At 40.0% G+C, this 12,916-nt stretch overlaps 1 long non-coding RNA gene across 1 annotated transcript in view; it reads left to right on the forward strand.

The window, feature by feature from the left end:
• The window catches only part of LOC131446691 (uncharacterized), a 41,603-nt gene that overhangs the window by 12,499 nt on the left and 16,188 nt on the right, over positions 1–12,916 (forward strand). The window lies entirely within an intron of this gene.

Here is a 12,916-nt window from a genome sequence, read left to right on the forward strand (position 1 = left end):
GTACGTGTACCACCAGTGGTACGTGAGCTTTCTCTGACTCTGCTTGGAGGAAAATCCACTGTTCTACAGTAAATACCAGGGGATGTGATCAGAGTACGTAGAAAATGAAATAAATAACAAAATGATAAATAAATTAAATAATAATAATTAGTCACCTTTGAACTGTCCAGGGTGTGACCCCGCCTATGAGATTGGGACAGCACCCCCCACGACCCTTGTGTGGCAGATAAAGAGGTAGAAGATGGATGGATGGATGGATAGTCACCTTATCTCGCTCCATTTATTCATTCCATTAATTTCCTATACCAGTGTCTAACGTATATGATATGATACAATACATGATACCAATAAAATCATGATACAGCGATTCTATGATCATCATGTTTTGATCCACGCTGGTGGAATGGCTTACCGAGTGATACCAGAACAGGGGCGTCCCTGTCTATCTTAAAGAAGCTCTTAAAAACCCAGCTCTTCCATGAGCATCTTCTGCCACTTACCTTACCTCCCCTGCTCTATCTCCTTCTGCACTTGGATCCATCTCAGCACTCTCACTCATCAGTCCACTGTTCCTATCTAGTGGAATTCTTTCCAAGACTACTTCTATGTAGCTTATTCTTCTTTTGTAAGTCACTTTGGATATAAGCGTCTGCTAAATGCTTAAATGTAAATAATCAATAAACTGCAAGACAATCATATGGTGATACATTATGATATCTGTCTAACTGAAGAAAACAAAAGGTCAGTGAAAAGTTAAAAGTGTAGTATTTCTCGATTTTGAACATTGAACGTGGATGGAGCATCTCTTAATGTAGTTTTCTCCACCATTACACCGATGTAAACCCCTTCCCTCGGGCAGGTAACTACCGCCCAAGTTTCCCTCATTCATTTGAGTAGCACCACTGGAGGAGACGTGAAGTAGCAGCACTTGGCAAGTGAAACTGGCAGGGACAGTTTAGTGCCTTAATTTGTTAATTAAAATATCAATATTTGCCCTGGTCTATCGATTATAGTATTGCATGAGGAAGGACGACGATATATCACCAAATCAATATTTTGACCCACCCCTAGTTGAGAGGACAAATTATGTCATTGGAATAAATTAGCCTCCTGTCCAAAGTCTGTAGCTGACTTTGCTCGGCCTATTTACGCCACTTTTAACATTGATGAAAATGGTGTTACTTCTCAGGTGGTAATTGGTATAAAACGATTAAGAACCACTGTTTTATGTTGTATATGGAGTGTTAAAGCAACCTTGGGTTTCGTAAAAGGCACTTAAAAGACACTGGTGTCCAATCAAGAAGACCCAAAACTAGAGATTGAGATCAACTTGTAACTGGAAGGTTGTCAGTTTGAATCCTGATGGGTTAAGGGCTGGGGTACCTCTGAGCAAGGTACTCAATTCCCCATTGCTTCCCATTGATTTGGTTAACTGGACTCTCTAAATTGAAGCCTGGATAAATGGGAAGGTTGTGTCAGGAAAGGCATCCTGTGTAAAAAATATGGAGAAGGTGGCGTCTGCAGTACCAGAGACAGCCGTTTCAGGCGACTGTAGTTTTCTGCATTTTTGCATTTTCTTAACAGTGCCACCAGATGGTGTAACACAGAAGACAGCACTTCAGCTCTGGCAACCCCTAGAAAGGGAGAGGCCAAAAAAGTCTTGATTTCCAATTCACAATCCATCTTCAGCTTAAAGAGTTTCAGTTTTAATTTGATAAAACAAATAAATTCAGTGTCGCTACATTGGGTCAAAGAACACCTCTGCCAATTACAACTATTTATACCTGAACTGTAACTTCCTCTACTGACCACAGGGTGGCAGCAAAGACCAGTACAGAGGAGGATACTGACTGATCATGTGCATTTTGCTGTTGACAGATCTGTATCCCAACTCTTGCTCAGTTTCAGCTAAGATTGGCTCCATCTTCCCATGAATAGAAAAAGAAATGGTCAACCTTTGTATTCTCATTGATTTGCTGTGCTTATTTTACACTTAAATCATGAATTAGAATTAGAATCCAAATTCAAATGTATATTTTAAGTTGTAAATAATGTGCACAATTGAGGACGTAAATCTTAATAGGTTTAAATTGTTTCTTATAAGATAAACAAATAATCAGTAATTCTCTAAACCCCGTAGCAAACCTTCAAGTCAAACAGAGGAAATTGTGCATTTGTATATTATTGTTACATGTGCATACATTTTAAAAAGTTACAAGTACACATACAAAACAAAGAAATGCATATTGGGATTTGTAGTTAGTGTTTACCAGGAAGCTTTTATGAAGGCAACACAAGCTGGTACCTTTTAAATAAAATACATGAATGAAAAAATAACTAGTAAAAGTAAGTTTTTTAAACTTTTGTTCCGATTAAATTACATCTAAGACTTAAAAGGGGACTTTCACTTTGGTAACAAACTGTATGTTTTATGGTTGATATTTTTATTATTACTTTAACAAAGGTCACTGGTTAATGCTGCACACGGAGAGTAAAAGTTAAGTGACCCAAAACAAACACACTTTTGACATTGCATGATCAGCAGTCAGGTTGCACTTGGCTCTGTTTAATTACTGAAAGCCGCCGCCGCTGCAGCTACTTTTACATATATTAATTGTGACTTGTATCCTCCGGCCTCAGTGTGAGGCCTCTGCAGGTTTTGACAATAAAACGCTCATTGAGTTTTAAAGTAATTGGAGACCCTGGGGAGGCTGAGCGAGCTGACTGCTTCTGTTTTTGCATTGCAGAAGTTGGAGGACAAGAATCACTGATTGATGCTCAGACATGTGAGTAAAACTCAACAGTACAATAGTGTTGCTTTGACGCTCAGGCTTGTGAGCTTTTATTGTGTGTACGTCTCTTGTGTTGATTGTTGCTATGCTTTGCTTCTTGCCACCTACTTGTTCAAGGTAAACACTTGATACTTTCACTCTGTAGTGCTTAGAGCAGGGGTTGAGCATCTAGTGTGGTCAGGAGGGGCCTGTTCAGTAGTGGGCGGGCAATATGAGCTGAAAAATGCTAACAAAATATTCCATCATGATATCACAATTAAGATATTCATGATGGCATTTCACAAAGTTTAAAAGTAAAAGTGCTTGTTTTGATACGGAATCAAATATACTTCATAATAAAAAACATATTTATGACGCTAAATAAATCTGTTAACATCAAAAACAGAGAAATAAATCAATAACATGGACAACTGCAATTAAAATACCAAAAAAGCTTATACAGGTACGTACTGGATATGTAATTTAATGTTGAATGTAATGCATTTAATAATTTAATAATAATTTAATAATCGAATGTCTTACTATTACTATTATAAAAATATTGCTTAGTATAATAGTCTGTCTATATTCTATCCCCTCACTGGCAGCTGTGCCTCACAGCGTGTGTTTAAAGAAAGAGGAGGCTGTGAGCCGTGTTTTCATTATGTCGGGCCGCATGCAATCGATTGGGGGGCCACATGTGGCCCACGGGCCACCAGTTTGACAAGGTTTTTTTTTTTCATAGCCTACATTTTGACATGTTTTAGCAGGAAATGCACAGGTCTTGCTGATCACATTAACGAGGACTGTGTTCGGTTCATTTAAGTCAGGATGGTGTGACGGTGAACCACCGCGTGGCCTGTACTCAGCCGTCAATCATTGATTATTTACACCTGTGACTTTCCTACGGTGCAGGAATGTTAATGTTATTACAGATTAGATGGTGTTTCAAAGAAGATGGCAATATGACTGGACGGTGGCTAGTATTGTTGCCTCACAGCAGGAAGGTCACCAGTTTGAATCCCAGTACAACTTTTGTGTGGAGTTTCCATGTTCGCAGAATTTGATGGAAATAAAAACAACAATGCTGGTTGTGTGACCTGAGACTTGCACAGGACTGACTGTGTACAGTAAATCTTTGCAGATCTCAGATTTACATTTACTACACGAGGAATAAGGAAGAAACTTTATTTTAAAGTGAGTGACTTGTTGATGGAAGTGGTGGCAAAAGTAGTTGCTTTGTTTACTTAAGTTGAAGTAAAGATACTGTAGTAGACGTACTGTTTTAGTTTTTATGAGAGTAAAGCCCCTTTTCCACCTATGGTTCCAGCTCGCCTCGGCACGGCACGGCACAAAATAGTACCTACTCAATGTGGGCGGAATCATCACTGCATGGCTGCATGAAACTGCCGTGACTTTGTTTTACACGCAACACACAAATGAGTGACTAGTGACTTGTAAAGCAGTTGTTTTCAGTGTAATTGAATGACTAGAATCAGTTAATTCAAATATTTGTTCAGTACTTCCTCCATGACCAGAGCACAGTCACCGAACTGAAATACAGCAGCAGGGTATGTGATGCTGTCGCTAAATACACTGGACTCCTCTGTTAAATATTGAGATTTTACATATTTCTCTGTTAATTGTTGGAGATTAACCCACATTTTTAGGATTGTTAATTTTTTTTAACTGATCTACAGTTCGGCTTTGTTCGGCTTGATTCTTGTGTCGGACGTCTTGCTGGCATTCGGCACTCTGATCAATCAGCCTGATGACGCCACGCATAGTATCATCACAGCTCGTGCCGAGGTGATGCTCTGCGTATGATTTTAGTGGTGAACAGTAAAAATAACAAATTGTACAAATTTTTCTCAAAATGTAAACCCTAGCATCACAGAACACACAATTATATGAAAAATGTGGTTTAAAATGTAGGGTCTAAAAGTAAAAAAAAAAGTATTTTTTGCTTATTTTGACCATTAAAGGGCTTTGGACAATTATTCCAGAATAACTTTCAATATCTGGCGGTTATTTACAATAATCTGCATGTTAAAATAGTTTATTAACAATTTAAAAAGCATTTTATTTAGAAAAAACACTGTAGTTATACATGAACCGTGTTGTTAAATTTGAAATTTGAACAGTATAAAACATATTTAAAATAAGACTTGTTTGAGTTTTTGTCTCATTGAGCAAAAACAGGCCACAAAAATGGAAACTATGCACACAGTGTTTTTCCAACTCTCTCCTCTGTGGTGACAAAGACACTGACTCTCTCGTTTCCTGTAACAGCGCAGGTGAAATTACCGTAATAACCACACGTTGGTTTGATGAGCTTTCAGAAACTGTTGGATTTTTTTCCGATAGCACAAATAGTTGCGTAGTTATGGTAATGCAAAGTGTGCTGTGCAAATGTGTCGTACATTTTTCATACAGTAATTGTAAATTTGTACTTAATGAATTCCCACCTTGTATTGATGGAATTGAAAGTCATTTGCAACGGTGATAATGTTACAGTGCTATTAATAATACAGTTAATAATAGATCCTTTCACGCCAAATACTGTAATTCTGAAGATGTGATGACAGAGGAATCCACAATGAATGAAAACAATCGTCCCACTTCAGACTGTTCATGTGCTCACAGTGGTTCATTATCTGGCCCCGCCTACCGAAAGCCTGCCCTAATCCACAGCTGTCACTCCCCCAGTGGAACAACCATGAGTCTACTATGATGACTAGAGACCCCGCCCCCACCCCCCCACCCCCCCACTCTTTCATTAACAGCACACATTTCCTCGGCCTCCAGTCCAACAGAGCCACAAACACGGACACATCCCCTCACTACCCATCAGTCCACCCAGTCCCCAAGGTGTCAGCCATCACTGTCTCTCCTTTACCCAGCAGCCAGCGCCTCCCCCGTCAGACGTGAGAGAGTGCTTTTCTCTGTTTGCTTTGCTTTCCAGAGGATTGATGGACGCACGTTGTAATGCTGTTGTTGTGCAGAACGTGCACTCGAGCGCGCCAAGAATCACGAGCAGAAACGTTAGCAGAAGTCACCGCGGACTGGCGCATTATGAGCGGTGTTTGCAAAGAAAATGATATATATTTAACATTTGTAAACGATTAATCAACGATGATAATAATCATTAAACTGAATTCTATTTTCAGGACAATTATGCTTCAGTAAAGCTGCATACTCCTCATTCAACCAGACTGCTACTATTTCTTCTGAAATGTGCTCTGGAGCTCATTTGTGTGATACAAAACAGCGGCTGAACCCAGGCTGATATTCATACATATTTCTCTGGATCATTCGCATTATTTTACATACCAATATTACATGTCGAGCAGCGACTGCAAGGGATCTATTTTGCAATCATGGATAATTCATGATCTGCACAGACGCTGCATATGAAAATCCTTTTGAAGGTGGTTTGGGACTTGGGGGAAATTCCCTTTTCTTCCTCTTGGCTTCACTTTGTAAAGGCCTCGCTTCTAGTGTTTCAGTGTCTGCAAATTCACACAGTGAGGTGATGATGTGCTTCTCTCTCCGGTTATATGACTCACCTGTGGTGTGGAAGCACATGTGGTGTAAACGTGGGTAAGAGATAAACTTTTAATTCCCTGTAGAACATGTTTCATTTGGTATTTTTGAAACATCCGTCCATTTTCTACTGCTTTATCCTCCACATGAGGGTCACAGGGGGGGGGCCCTGTGTTCATTTCATTGGGTGATAGGATTGGATAGTTCGCCAGTCAATCACAGGGCCACATAAAGACAATCAACCACTCACTCTCACACCTATGGTCAATTTAGAGTGTCCAATTTACCTAATCCCCATATTGCAAGTTTTTGGAGTTTACAAAGGTTAATGAAAGCTAAAAACAAGACGACAGGCGAGGAACAAACGAGTAATATAAGTGCAATATTAATGGTAAAAAAAAAAAAAAGGTGAGAGGAGAGAGTTAATGAAAACACCTGTACATAGTTTCCATTTTTTGGCCTGTTTTTGGACATTGAGACAAAAACTCAAACAAATGTTATTTTAAATATGTTTTATACTGTTCAAATTTCAAATTTAACTAAATCTGGTGTTTGTGTACAACTACTACAAACTTTTAGATTTTCTTCATTTTAAATTGTGAATACACTATTTTAACATGCAGTAAACTGCAAGTAACTGCCAGATACTGAAAATTATCCTGCAAAATGGGCAAAAGCACTTACTCACAGGACATTTTCTGGCCCTTTTATTGGTCAAAAAAAAAAGCCCAGACAGACATTTTGGGGCTTATGTGTTAAAGGGTTAAAAGGCTCATTCTGGGGTAATGAAAGACAACAATTCATACAGTCAGGTGATTGAATGCTTATAAAGAATTCATTATAATCATTTAAATTTTACACATTGGACCTTTTAAGTAAGAGTTTAAATGCAGGGCACGTTTGTTGTATCGGTCCTTCCTCCACCTCTGCTTTTATACCAGATGCATATGCCGCATCAGCATGCAGCACATTGTTGACTCCGCTGTGACCCCGCGTGGACACGTCATCCACTGAAACGGCACCAATTCCTCTGCTAATTAATAATCCCTGTCAAATCAGAAGACCTGTGCTGAAGAATCAAGACTGAAGGGTCTGAGGACAAAAGAGGCAATTGAATTACGGTCCATTTTACTGATTTCATTTTCATGGCGGAGGCCGCGGCAGCGCGGCAGCATCACTGGTTAATGGTTTCTGGCAATGATGGGGCCCTTAGTCCTGTTCACTGGAGCTGCAACATCCCCCCAGGGTTTCATTGGCAGTTAGAGCCATCGTCTCTCTTCTCTTGATGTCATTTAATGAAAAAAAGAGAGAAAGTTATGTTTGTCGTTAACCCCCGTGCACTAGTCTTTTATGCGTTAAAACAAGATAGGCTATTGTCTTTCAGCCAAACAGTGTCCTTGTGAAAACGCTGTAGGTCAACTGAATGTGAAATGAGATGATTTAGAATTCATATATGGGAGCTGTGTCTTTACTCAGGCTGTAAATAAACCGAAACGCTGCACTGCATTATGGTTATTGTCAAGGAACAGAGCAGAGACCTTTAATTGGAGGGTGAGGAGGAGGAGGAAGAGGAGGAGGAAGTTCAGAAGGGGGAGATACTGCTGCAGTATTTAATGCTGAGGGGAGGAGAGGGGGAGACGCTTCTTTGGGTTAGGGTGCTTTACTTTGAAGTGTGTGTTGGGACTGTGTGCAGCACACAACACAATCCCCCAATCCTTTTCCTCTACCGTGCTTTCTTGACTGCCATGTTTGCTCATTATGTTTTCATGGACTGATGCTGGAAACCTGAGTCGAATCTTTTGGCCCAGGAGAGAGAAACTCCAGGGGAATAGGAATGAGGCTGAGACGCTCATATATTTTCAGGTCGGCTGCCAACATGGATTGATGCTGCTGACATCGAAACTACTCCTTTGAATCGAGTTGATACCTTGGCATGTAAAGAATATGTGATTCCTTGACTCATTTGACCAGGCCGGTCCTTTTTAACGCTATGAAAACCATTTAAATTAGATCATTTGTTTCCTTATGCTCATTAAATTCTTCTTCTTTGGTCTTGATGAGGAGCTCCCGCTTCCTCGTGCAGCCCCTTTTGTTCAAATTATGTCAAACAAATGACATAAAACATCAGTGAAACCATCTTTTTTTAATGATCCTTTGTGATTGTTTGACATTCTCTAATGTATCGTTCTGTCTGTCTCTGGGCAGCATAACTGAAAAAGAGGGTATGTTGTAGCCCAAGGAAGAAGTAATTAGTTTTTTGTGGTCATTCAGACTCAAGTTCACAATTCTTTTTATTAATACCGTAGGAATCTGAGCAGCCTTGGCTTCTTTTTTCTTTCTCTAACCTTACATGTGGTGTAATGAGGCAAACAAAATGTCATCAGGTACAGGATCATTAGGTAAAAGGCAATGATAATTATGTATCATGGTATTTTTATGGATTACACACATGGCATAAAACGTAGATTTTCAATAAAACAAGCAGAGCGAGAATAATTTTAGGAAACTGTACTGCAGAGTCCAGAATGACAAGACCTAGCTCTATTTTCATGCGTGACTTTCACACTTACATGATATACCATTGTCTAGGAATAAACAGGGTACGTTAACATTATTCTCTTTGAGTATGCTGTTACATACATACATACATACGTACATGGAGGATGAAAAGAACGAGGGCGCCTACGCAGAAGAAACCACGACAGGCCGTTCAGATAAACGAGATGCTACATACACAATGAGCTCGTATCCAGTCGGCAAAACTCCGAATACATCTTTCATTAGAAGGAATGACTCCAGTGCCGCTATTTGTTCATTTTTCAAAGAAAAGCTTAACTCCAAATGGTTCAATCCAATCCAATCCAATCCACTTTATTTATATAGCACAAGTTTAAACAAACACAAGGTTTCCAAAGTGCCGTACAAAGAATAAATTTGAGGCCAAAGCCAATTCGAAAGACTGCTGTTCACCAGCAGCAGCCATCTTCTTTATTTACATGTAGCATAGACCGGCAGGTCATCATTATGTTAAACCCGCCCACCGACTCTAAACACGATCTTATTGGCCAAAACAGAGTTTGGATTTTGCAGCTCGCGAGCTAACGAAGTGTTACTAGACAGAACTCTGGCTGCATATAAATTTGCTACTGTTAGGGTGCAGTTGTTATGATGCAGTGATTCTTTTTGTTATTTTAAGATGAAGCTCGCTGATTCAGAACACTGATGGTCTACATTAATCTGGGTGTTTTGCTATGTTAGATGGATTAGAAACTATATTATTGTGTCGTGCACCTTGTTTTACAGTGTTGTGATTGAGATGGATGGAAGGTGAGGTGAGACCTAGCTGAGACAGAGACAGCGAATAAAGTTTGCCTCTCCGAGTGTGTTTTTTCTTTCACATCCACTGCCCTCTTAGCAGAAACAGGAAATTATTTATATGCTGTGTCCCTCAGCTGAAAATGGGCTCTGTCAAGCAATACTATCAGACCTCACAGAGCAGCAGTGCAGGGGTGGGCGGGGACAGGAATATATATATACATTTTTTTTTATTTTTTTTTACATCAAACTAATTGTTTTGAACAGCAGAATTCACTTTTCATGGATGCCTCTTTGTCATCCTCCAATCTGTATGCAGCCTCATTTGCTTTACTAGAACACTGCTCCTGTTGCCTGCATCTGTTTTCTCATGAAATGAACTACTGTGCAGTCAACGTCAGTAGTTACACAGTGGATTTGTTTATATATAAAACTATAAAGACATTATACACTTCCGCTAGCATATATTTTTTATTAGATGAGGCTTACGTTAGGTGGGTTAAATCTGTTGTTCCTTGTGTCTCTGCTGTCAGCCATGTTATAAGTGAGGGAGAGTCTGTGTCTCAGGCTGGCTGTCCATGCCAGCAGCATGCTGGCGGCACATATGGTGATGTCAGTACTGACTGTGTGTAACTTATACATCCACTCTCTCCGCACCCGGTCCATCAATTTGACTGAATTATATTCCTGTAATTCTATTGAATTGATTTTAATTAAATTCATGATATCACATGTTGTTTGGATGCGGACCAGTAGTTCATCTTGAAATTATTATAAAAAAACAAGGTAAAAATAGGTTTGAATTTTTATCCTGTTGCTGAAATCAAATGTTTGTAAGGAGCTGTTGTGAGTGTGATGGAGTGAGTCCATCTAATGCATTTATCTCTGACCTGATGTGCACTCTGAACCAAATCTGTGTGGACTAGCTCTGTAATGAGATGCATTAGAGTCATTTGGCACAGAAATCCAATACTCTCAGTCGTCCGCTCTCTCCAACATCAACCAGACCATAAACTGGGCTAAATTCAGTGGAGTCTTTTGTCTTTGACAGCTATGAAATTTTATAATTTTTTTTTTTTATCAGACTTGTCACTACGCTAAAAATGGATGCCTTGTCAGAAGATGTTTGTGCTGTTTCAAATGTGATTCCATCGATTCCTCTCCCGAATCCCGTCCATTATCTGCAGCCCGTGTGCCCCTCTTGTTGCACTGCTTGTCACTTGTTTCAGTGCGACCGTTTTATGGCGAGATGATAAAGCCATTATCCAGCCTATTCAAAACCTGTCACACACCGTAGCTGAGCGGGTAACAATTAATTTTCTCCGGTGACAGTGCCTCAGCCGCACCCTGGATTGAGATTAAATTTCTTTGTCAATTTTTATTTGAAAATGTATGTTTCACAAGCGACTGTGCGCCGTTCAAATTGGCACACATCACTGTGCTCACAATCCATTTGATGCCCCTCAGTGGGGCCTCCGAGCTGTCAGCTGGCGAGTCAGTGGGATGCTGTGGATTGTGACAAACTGCAGCAGATGACAGCTGAGAGATGATGGGGAGCGATTGTGCCGCGCTGCAGCAGAGGGGGAATTCACTGTTATATAAGGAAGGCATCTCACACTTCACACATATGTAAATGTGAGAATGTGATTAGGTCGCCCTTCACAGGCAAAACACAGTTACTGTAGCACAGAGGCAAAATTGGATGAAGACTGCAGTTTGACTTTTTGACCTCAGAGTTTAGTCATTTGTTAACATTTGGGGAATATGTTTAAAATGGATTATAACATACACATGGAGCATCTATAAGGACATTTTAAGTAATACTGTAGTTGTAATAGATATAATGTGTAATAGTTATGGATGGCTTGATGCCACAATTCCTTTCCCAAATAACTAGTGTATATCACAACCTTGAGTATCTATTAATCTATTAACCCTTTAACACATAAGCCTCAAAATGTCCTGTGAGTAAGTGCTTTTGCCCATTTATCCAGAATAACATTCAATATCTGGCAGTTATTTACAGTGTACTGCAAGTTAAAATAATGTATTAAATATTCAAATTGAAGAAAAACAAAAAACACTGTAGTACGTGAACATTATATTTTGCATGTTCACTTTGAAATTAGAACAGTATAAAACAAATACTTAAATGTTTTAGAGAGGGAAAAATTGCTGTCAATGAGGATTGAAGTATTTAAATAACTTTAATTTATCAGTGGGAAACAGACATGTTTAGTAGAGACAAGCGTTTTCCTCTTTGTCCCGGTTCCGCTGGCCGTTGACATACATGACTGCCCGGGATTTGCCGCCGATAAACTTCTTCTCAGCGGGAACAGCATCCTGCCTTGTTCAGGATCTCTTTGGGAAACTGGTCATTAACGCAGAAGACCATTTCTCGTTGTGCAGACACTGGCGATCCTGCCACTTCCCTCCCAAGCGATGCACCAGGTGGAAGGAGATGTTCCTGGTGGTGTCTGCTGGTAGTGCTGCTGGTGGTCTATTTTCTCCCGCGAGATGCTTTGTTTCCTCTGTGAGGGATTTTACGGATCCTTTCAGAGATACATTTTCACCCCTGTGACTGTGACCTGACACGTGTGACACCCGCAGCACCTGAATCTCTTTATGCAAGACCTCCACTAAGGAAAGTCCAGCATCAAAAGAGGTTAGGATCTTTACAAAATTCGCTGTCGGGAGGAGAGGCTGCTGCGGGTGAATCCTCTGGGTGGCTTCTTTTAGATGAGGGAGTAACTGGTGTTTTTGATGATTTCCCCATGACCGGCCAGATAAAACACTCCTCAATATAGCCCTCCAGATCCTCCAGCCTCTTTTCTCTTCTTAAATATGGGTAAATGCTTTTTTAATTTAGGATTAGTTGGCAGCATTTGCTAAAAAATACATCGTCATCCTATACTTCACATTTGCCCATTTTAGGTATTCTATCTTCAGTCTAGAAGCCACCTAGTGATAAACAGAGAAGACCAAAAATGGTCCCCCCTCTGTCTCCCAGGTGCCATGTATCAGTACATACAAGGACAGTTGCTCAAAGCATACATCTACTCTTCAATGTAAACATATCGTACATGTGAACCCAAACTCCATCCTATCCTGAGGAAGCTTCTGCTCTTCAAATGCAATGAAGTTTACATCTTAAACATATTTGAGACAGAATGTAGCTGTGTTAATGTGTTCATCTAAGTCCGACACTTCACTTTCAAATTCTTGTCACTTGCTGTGGTTGTTATTAACTTACTGTCCACCAGGACAAGTGGGTGCTTTTTTGG

The sequence above is a fragment of the Solea solea genome, chromosome 19, assembly GCF_958295425.1.
Source record: "Solea solea chromosome 19, fSolSol10.1, whole genome shotgun sequence".
NCBI lineage: Eukaryota > Metazoa > Chordata > Actinopteri > Pleuronectiformes > Soleidae > Solea > Solea solea.